This window comes from Propithecus coquereli, unplaced genomic scaffold, assembly GCF_000956105.1.
Source record: "Propithecus coquereli isolate 6110/MARCELLA unplaced genomic scaffold, Pcoq_1.0 Scaffold80, whole genome shotgun sequence".
Lineage (NCBI taxonomy): Eukaryota > Metazoa > Chordata > Mammalia > Primates > Indriidae > Propithecus > Propithecus coquereli.
In genome coordinates, this window is record NW_012154174.1 from 480,895 (window position 1) to 489,275 (window position 8,381).

Sequence of the window (8,381 nt, forward strand, 5' to 3'; positions counted from 1 at the left end):
CTGAGCTCCTAAATCTTGTGGAATTTCCTGAGTGACAGGAGCATCCTTTGTTCTAATGAGGTGACTTCTGGTGGCTCTGGGATAGCCTCCAGGCGGGGCTGGTTGCCAGAGGAACCGACCATGTGATTAGAGGGTTCGGACTTCCAGCCCCACCTGCTGCCAGCTGCTGGGGAGGGGAGAGGGGTGAAGGTTGAGTTGATCACCAGTGGCCACTGATTTAATCAGCCACCCCTCTGTAATGAAGCATCCATAAAACCCCAAAAGGACAGGGTTTGGAGAGCTTCCAGGTAGCTGAACGCATGAAGATGCCTGCAGAGCGGCGCCCAGAGAGGGCATGGAAACTCCTTGCCCCCCACCCCACATACCTTGCCCTGTTCCTCTGCATCCTTCGTAGTAGCCTTTATGATAAACGGATAACAGTGTTTCCCTCGAGTTTGCGAGCCACTCCAGCAAGTCAATCAAACTCAAGGACGGGGCTCATGGGAACCCCGAAGTGGAGGCTGTTGGTCGGAAGCACAGGTCAGAACCCAGGACTTGCGACTGGCACCCGAAGTCACAACCTGTGGGGTCTGACTCTATTTCCAGGTGGTGTCGGAATTAAATTGAATTGTAATCCTAGCACTCTGGGAGGCCGAGGCGGGCAGATTGTCTGAGCTCAGGGGTTCGAGACCAGCCTGAGCAAGAGTGAGACCCCCGTCTGTACTAAAAAAATAGAAAGAAATTAGCTGGACAACTACAAATATATATAGAAAAGATTAGCCAGGCATGGTGGCACATGCCTGTAGTCCCAGCTGCTAGGGAGGCTGAGGCAGGAGGATTGCTTGAGCCCAGAAGTCTGAGGTTGCTGTGAGCTAGGCTGACACCACAGCACTCTAGCCCAGGCAACAGAGCATGACTCTGTCTCAAAATAAATAAATACATAAATAAATAAAAAATAAAAAAATAAATTGAATTGTAGGACACCCCCTTGGTGTCTGCTGGAGAATAGCTTGGTGTCTGGGGGAAAATGCCCACACATTTTGGTGACCAGAGGTGGAGTATTCTGTGTTGATGGAGTGAGAGTAGAGAAGAGAAAACGGTTTTGGTTTTTCCCCACCCAGATTGGCTATAAACGTGATCGAGAGGAGACGGCGCAGGGAGGGCCTCCCCCAGCCTGGGCCAGGGAAGCAAATGTTCCAGGGAGACCTGGACGGTGGCCACCCACCCTCTGATGGCATGGCGGGAATCAGGACAGAGTTGGGGCGGGTGGGAGAAGGAGCCCCACCCCACGGTCACCCCAGCCTTCTCTAGAGGCTGACCCATCCAGATGGGCAGGTGTCGAGGCTGCCCACCCTTCCAGAGAAGCAGTGTGGCAAAATCACATCCTGTGGCTGCTCAGAGTGTGGCCCTGGTGCCAGGCCGCCTGGGTACAGTTCTAGCTCTGCCACTTGCTAAGCTGCGTGACCTTCGCCTGCTGTGTCTCAGCCTCACCACCTGCACAGGGGAAGAGGGAGAGTGCCTTTTGTAGATAGTTCTGTGACCTGGTTTCATCATCTGTAAAATGATGAAGGCTGCTGTGAGGCTCAGACGAAATTGAAGACCTTCCCCGGCCACTTGCTGGGCAATTTTTTTTTTTTTAATAAAGATGGGGTCTCGCTCTTGCTCAGGCTGGTCTCGAACTTCTGAGCTCAAGCAATCCTCCCATCTCGGCCTCACCAGAGTGCTAGGATTACAGGCGTGAGCCACCGGGCCTGCCAATCATTCTTTTTCAAGTACAGTTAATTTTGCTTTGCAAATGTGTGAGCCCTCAGGGCTAATTAGAGCAACTGTGCGATGTTAGAAGAAAATCCCAAATCTAACAGAAAACGATTTCTGGATTCGTCCCTTGGCACCCTTTCACTGAATCACAACATTGGGCAGTCTAGTCCAATCCCTCCATCTTACAGATGGGGAAACTGAGACGTATGGAGAGGTACTGACCCAAGTTTGAAGGCAGAGCCGGGCAAAACCCAGGTGTTCTCACTACTTCAGCACCTCTTCCCCAGCACCCACGCTCCCCATGACTTCTGTATGAAAATGCAGGCTTCCCACAGTAGGTATTGTCTCACGATGAGAGTCACACAGGAGTGACCACAGACGTGGCAGCTGGTAGCTGACCTCGGAGTCGGCCAGGCCTGGAGCAGCCGCAAAGCCCCACCGCACACAACCTCGTGAGCCAAGGTCAGCCCCTGGAAACTTCTCGTCCACACAGGGGGCTGGGTGGCCAGTGACTCCTGCCTCCTGCAGCTGTTGGGAGGATTCGACAACGTAACATGAAGGACACAGGGTGTTGATGAGACACAGAAGCCTTCGGGTTTTGTCTTCCTTTCCCTCACTTATTTTGCTCAAAATATAAAAACTTAGATTTTTCTTTATTTGTTTTTGGCCAAACACACCCCCACCCTCTCCATAGACTCCCACCCACCCAGCAAAGGTGCATGGAGATCAGCCCGGGCACAGTGCTCAGGTGGCACGTGGCGGCAGAGGAAGGCCACCCACATGGACCTGTGTGCAGTTCGGAATTCTTCATTTCGATTTATTCCCAGGCCCCAGCTATTCACCTGAGAGAAGTCAGTATATAGTCCCTGTCCCTGGGAGGCTAATTACTAAGGAAAAGCAAGGTGCCAGGATGCAGTGGGCCCACAGTGAAGGAGGGACGGGCTGAGGATGCGGCCACGCCCAGGCAGGAGGCTGGGCAGTGGGTGCCCCGTGCAGCTGGGCTCCAGTAGGTGGCTTACTGGACGGCCACAGCCCTGCTTTTGCTGCCAGTCAACACTTAGGCCTGTCCCCAGCAATGCTCTGTTTGCTGCTGGCCCAAGAGACCCTGGGAATCCAGGTTGCTGGGATGTGGTAACAATGGAAGGATTGTTCCAGAAGTCAGGGCCTCTAGCTTCCCATCCCCTGACCAACCATTGTCCTACCAGGTGTAAAAGCCAAAATTTCCCTGGAGGTTGAGGACATCCATTCAGAGGGTTCCTATGGGGGAGGGGGGGCTCAGATGTCCTCAGCAGGCCGCAGGCCCCTCCCAGCCACTCAACACTGTTGCAACGACCCAGAGCTGAGGCCCGTGTTGGTGACTGACACGATGTTGGATGAAACAATAAAACGAAGTCCTCCTGTCAGACAATTGCTGGAGCTTTCCTGACCTCAAATTGGCCTCCAAGCCTTACACGGCCCCCACCACAGCCCTCATTCCTGCCCTGGCCTCTTGCACATCCTGTCCCAGCCTCTGGGACGCTCCCCGCTTCCATTTGCCTGGTCTGGGCAGCGTGCTGCTAGCCGCACATTGGCATTACTTGGGGATCTCGGGAAACATACCGATGCCCGGGCCCCAGCCCAGAACAACAAGACTAGGCTCTCTGGGGGCAGGGCCTGGGAGCCTAGAGTCCCCCAAACGCTTCCCGTGTGCAACAGCACAGTCTCTGGGCTCTGGTGGCAGCCTGCTTTGGGTTGGATGTAGATAGGAACAGAATGCCCCTTACTAGCTGGGCGTCCTTGGTCACGTTACTGAACCTCTCTGAGACTCAGTTCACTCATCTGCAAACTGGGCCTTAATAATAGCATCACCCTCACGGGCTGATGTAAGATACCTCGTTGGCATGGCGTGTTGCACGTAGCAAGTGTTCAATGGTCAGTATTATTATTTCCACGTAACAGCAGGGCTTTGTGTGCCTAATACAAGTAAGCTCACGGTATGTGAGAGCCACTGACTCACTGATTCCAGCCTCAACACGCCCCAACACCACCCCATGGCTCCTCCGTCTCCAAAACCGCAGGTTCCCACAAGCCCAGCGAATGAACCCGTTTCCAGGGCTCTCTGTTCTCATCTCCACCCACATCCTCCTTCCTCCTGCGTGCTGGGCGCAGCTCCTCTGAAAGTCACCTCCCTCCTCACGCTTCCTTCCAGGGAGACTCCTGAGCCTCCGAGTCTGACCTTGCTGGTGGCAGTGAGAGACAATGAAGGCCGCGGCCTCTCACCTCGCAGGAGGTAGCTCCCCTGCCTAAGGATCTGCTCTGGCCAGATGGGCAGAGCCTGCCCTGGCTGTGGGCTGGTGCTGGGGGCGTAAGCAGACAGGTGCGCAGGGCTTGCCTTCACTGTCTGGAAATCACTTCGACCGGTTGTCATAGGTGATCCCTGTGAGATGGGTTAGTCTCTCCATCCATCAGATGAGTTGCCCAAGGTCACAGTTAGCAAGCTCTAGAGCTAGATAGAGATCAGAGCTCCTGTGCCGGGATTCCATGCCCCTCCACGATGCACAGGCACCCGTTAAAAGGAAGACACGTCTAGTGAAGGGGTGGGCAAGGCCTAGGAGCAGAAAAGTCACAGAATAATGACAATAGTCCCCCAGCTCTGCTAATCAAAGAGATAAAAATAAGACACATGGTTATTCTTCTGCCAAACTGGCCAAGCTTTTTACAAATTAGAATTCATAACACTGACAAGCATATACAGAGCCCGATACTTGCACGCTCTGCTGACAGGGTCGTCCCTATCGGTTTAACCTTTCTGAAAAGCAACCTAGTAAGATGTAGGCGAGGTCTTTATAAAGCTGATACCTTTGATGAAACTCTGGAACTAGATTATGGCGACGCTTGCTCAACATTGTGAAGGTACTAAACGCCACTGAACTGTACTATGTTTTAAAATGGTTAAAATGGGGCATGGTGGCTCATGCCTATAATCCCAGTGCTTTGGAAGGCCTGGGCAATATAGCAAGACCCTGTCTCTAAAAATAAATCAATCAATAAAAATTGAAAATAAAAAAATTCTAGGACACCAGTTCTTGAAAAAATAAATAAGATAAAATAGTTAAAATGATAACTTTTATGTTATATGTTTTTTAACACAATTTTTTTCAAATGCCATTTCACCTAGTCATTCCACTCTGGCCGTCTGGCCTGGGGAAACAGTCCATGGACCTAAGCCTGTCACAGCACTATTGATGTCAGGGAATCGGAAACAATATAAATGTGCAAAAGTAGGGATGTGGATAAACTCAATAGAGTACATTCACATTGTGGAATCCTATGCACCTATTAAAGGCATGTCTTCAAATAATTTTAATGACACAGGGAAAGATTTAAATGTTAAGTGAAGAAAGCAGGACATAGTTTGATCTCTGCTTTGTGATAGAGATGTCTTTATTGGCATATATACAAATATAGGTTGCAGATATACTTGCAATAATACCAAAGATATTTTCAGGTCGTTCATGGTCCTCCCCGGATAAATCGGGCCCCTGCTCGCAGCCCCGCCCTCTCTGAGGTCTCCAGAATGAAGGTGAGTGAGAGAAACGTGCTAACTCTGACAGTCAGGACTACAGGATCTCATCTGTGAATGCTGTTTTCGTAAAAAATAACACCAAGGAGCAGAATAATCAGAGTATTACCAGCAGGTGGTGTTTATAAAGTTTTTATTTTCCATTTTCTTAAAAATAACATTTGATTCCTTTATGCATGTGTGGAGTGTACTTGTTTCCTTAGGCTGAGTAATAGGCAGAGAAAGACAACACGAGGCGGGGTCCCCAGGTGGAGGCGGGGGTGGGGCGTGAGGGGTGGGGGTGCGGGGGAGAAGGGAGAGGTGGGTGACCCGCGGGACGCTTGAGTGCCCATCGACGCACGCACACGGTCTAACACTTTGTTTTTCGATTTTTTTTTTAAAGACATCTAAAATTACTGAGAGATACGACTTCAGCACTTAAATCTACAGACGGAAATCCAAGCACTTGAACACAATTCTTAACTCTAAGCTCAGTTATTGCACGTCACACAGTTTAAGTAGGCTTCAGGCTAGAAAGCAGTTGCTCTGCTTGGGACTTCCTCAGGGTGGCTCCAGCCTCCTCTTGCACCCAGTGTCTCTTCCCTGGGGCTCCCACCGGCCTGCAGCCTCGCAATGACCCTGGGTGTCAAAGATCCAGCCAGCCATTCCTTCTCCCCAAGGGCTGAGGGCTCAGGCTTTGGTGAAGCGGAGGCTTCCCGCATGGATGCCAATGGTCCCCACCCACTCGGGGTGAAGTTGGAAGCGCACGAGCTCGGGAGGCCGAGTGGGAGGCCGGTCCGCTGAAACGAGGCAGGCTGCAGGGAGCAAGTGTGCCCACCTCCACGTGCAGTCGCAGCCCAGTGGAACCCCAGGGGCAGCCAAGATGGCCTGTCCCGCTCCCATCCTCTCGGCCTCCTGCCTGCACTCCCCAGGCCTCCATCCCCATCACCCTTGGCCCCTCTCTGAGTGGTCTCTCAAGGCACATTTATTTTTTCCACCCCAACGCACCCAATCTTAGACATTTACCTCTCCCAGCACCCAGGGGCCAAGGGGCGTAGCAGGGCCAAGGGCAGCTCCAGGGCCAGGCGAGAAACCGTCCTTTCAAAATTTGGTTGAGCCCCTCTCAAGCAGCCCTAATTCCCCTGCCTGCCTAAGCCAGGGGAGAGGGCCAGGAAGGAGCGAAGGCATCCGGGGAGGGGGCAAGTGGGGCTGGGTGGCAGGCATCTTGGTCATGGGCACTAGGAGCCGAGGAAGGGCCAACCTGCAACCTCGCTCCCGAGGAAACCTTCAGCTTGTCTAACAGGAAGTCACTTGGAGGCCTTCAGCCCCAATGGGACAGCTACTTTTGTCTACCTTTGGGGGGACCCCAGTCTCAGTGGGGTGAAAAGCAGTGTGGGGTTCAGAGAGAGGCAAGGCTGGACTCTGCAGTCCCGCCAGGGGCCAGTTCAACGCCTTTTGCTTTCTTCCTAAAACATATTTACAAGGTCAGACAAACGTGCACAACCAGAAGACCCGGAGACACAGAGAGCACACACCCCCCAGGAGGGGAGGGCAACAGCAAGAGGAGGGGGACGCCCCTTCCTCTGAGCCCCCTCCCCCAAAGCCCCCCAGCATCCTCAACAGCAGCCCCCCAGAAGGACAGTTCCAGAAGCCCAGCTGGGGCAGAGGGAAGAGACAGACTCCGATCCCAGTGCGAGCAGGAAGTTTCAAGTAGCTCCCAGTCAGAGGAGCGGCTGCGGCTACCCTACACGGACAGCAGAGGGCCGAGGTGGGACAGCATCTCCCTGAACTGAGCCAGGGGCCAGAGGAAGGCAGTGGAGGACAGAGAAGGGACAGGAGGAAGAAGGGGACTAGGGGATCTGAAACGGTGCGACACCTCAACGATCAGAACTGTGCTGCGGAATGGGAAGCGGTTCACGGGGCTAAGAGGAGTTTTGTTATTTCCCCAGGAAGGACTTGGATGGCGTTGCTTCCAGGGTGGAGGGCAGGGCGGACAGGGTGAGGCTCCTCTGTAAAGCCAGCAGAGCTCTGAGGGTGCTGGGAGGGGCTGGGGGAGCCCGGCGGGGAGCCTCCCCACATTGACCCTGCACCCCACAGGCCACCCAGCGCACAGGGCCCTCCTCACACTCCCAGGCCACCTGGATGGCCACCAGGTTCACACACGCATGCACACACATGCACACGCACACAGACACACGCACGTGCACACGCAAACACACGCACACACATGCACACAGACACACATGCATACACATGCACACAGACACACACACACACACGCACACACATGCACACAGACACACACACACTGCACTCGCCATGCACGTAAGGGCATCAGAGGCCCAAGTCTGGTAAGAAATTCTTCACCAAAGGTGTTAAGGAATTTGCTTCAATAGGGAAGAACTGGACAGCTTAGGGAAAACAACAACAAACAAAACCCACGGGACGTCTTCTCATCTGGTAAGATGAGCTCCCACCTGGTAGGAGACTTGGGGTAACAGTGAGGTGTGGCCTCAGAGCCTGGCTGCGCCAGTCCTGTCCCCTCTGACAACTCCCACACACTATGACTCCCGCTGGGGCAGCCCTAGGGGACCCTCAGAGGGGGCAGAGGGGAACCCCAGGGACTGAGAGGAGTGGGGCTGGGAATGTACCAAGGGACAGGAAAGTTGGTCTCAGGGTAGGAAGATGGCAGCTTCCAGCAGCTTCTCCTTTATAGGGTCTCAGGGACAAGTCTTTCTATCGGTCTGGGCAGGTGGGGAGCCTTGAGTTAGGGGGTCAGGGAGGAGGTGGGCACACACACACCCCTGGCCGAGACCCAGGCCCCTCAGCCTGGTCCTCAGGCTCCCTGGGGTGGAGAAGGAGACCCCAGCAAGGGAGATGGAGGCAGAAGCAGCACCCCCTGGGCCACCAAGAGGGAGCCAGGCAGAGCTTGCAAAACCATCCACCAACCAGAGAGCTGTCCAGACCAGAGACACACATGAGACCCACAGAAGGGGCCAGGCTATTCCGGGCTCTGGCATTCAGGGCTGCCCATCTCCACTCCTAGGAGCTCTCCCAGGATCTGCAACTGCAGATTCCCCTGCTCCCCCACCCGCACCAATGG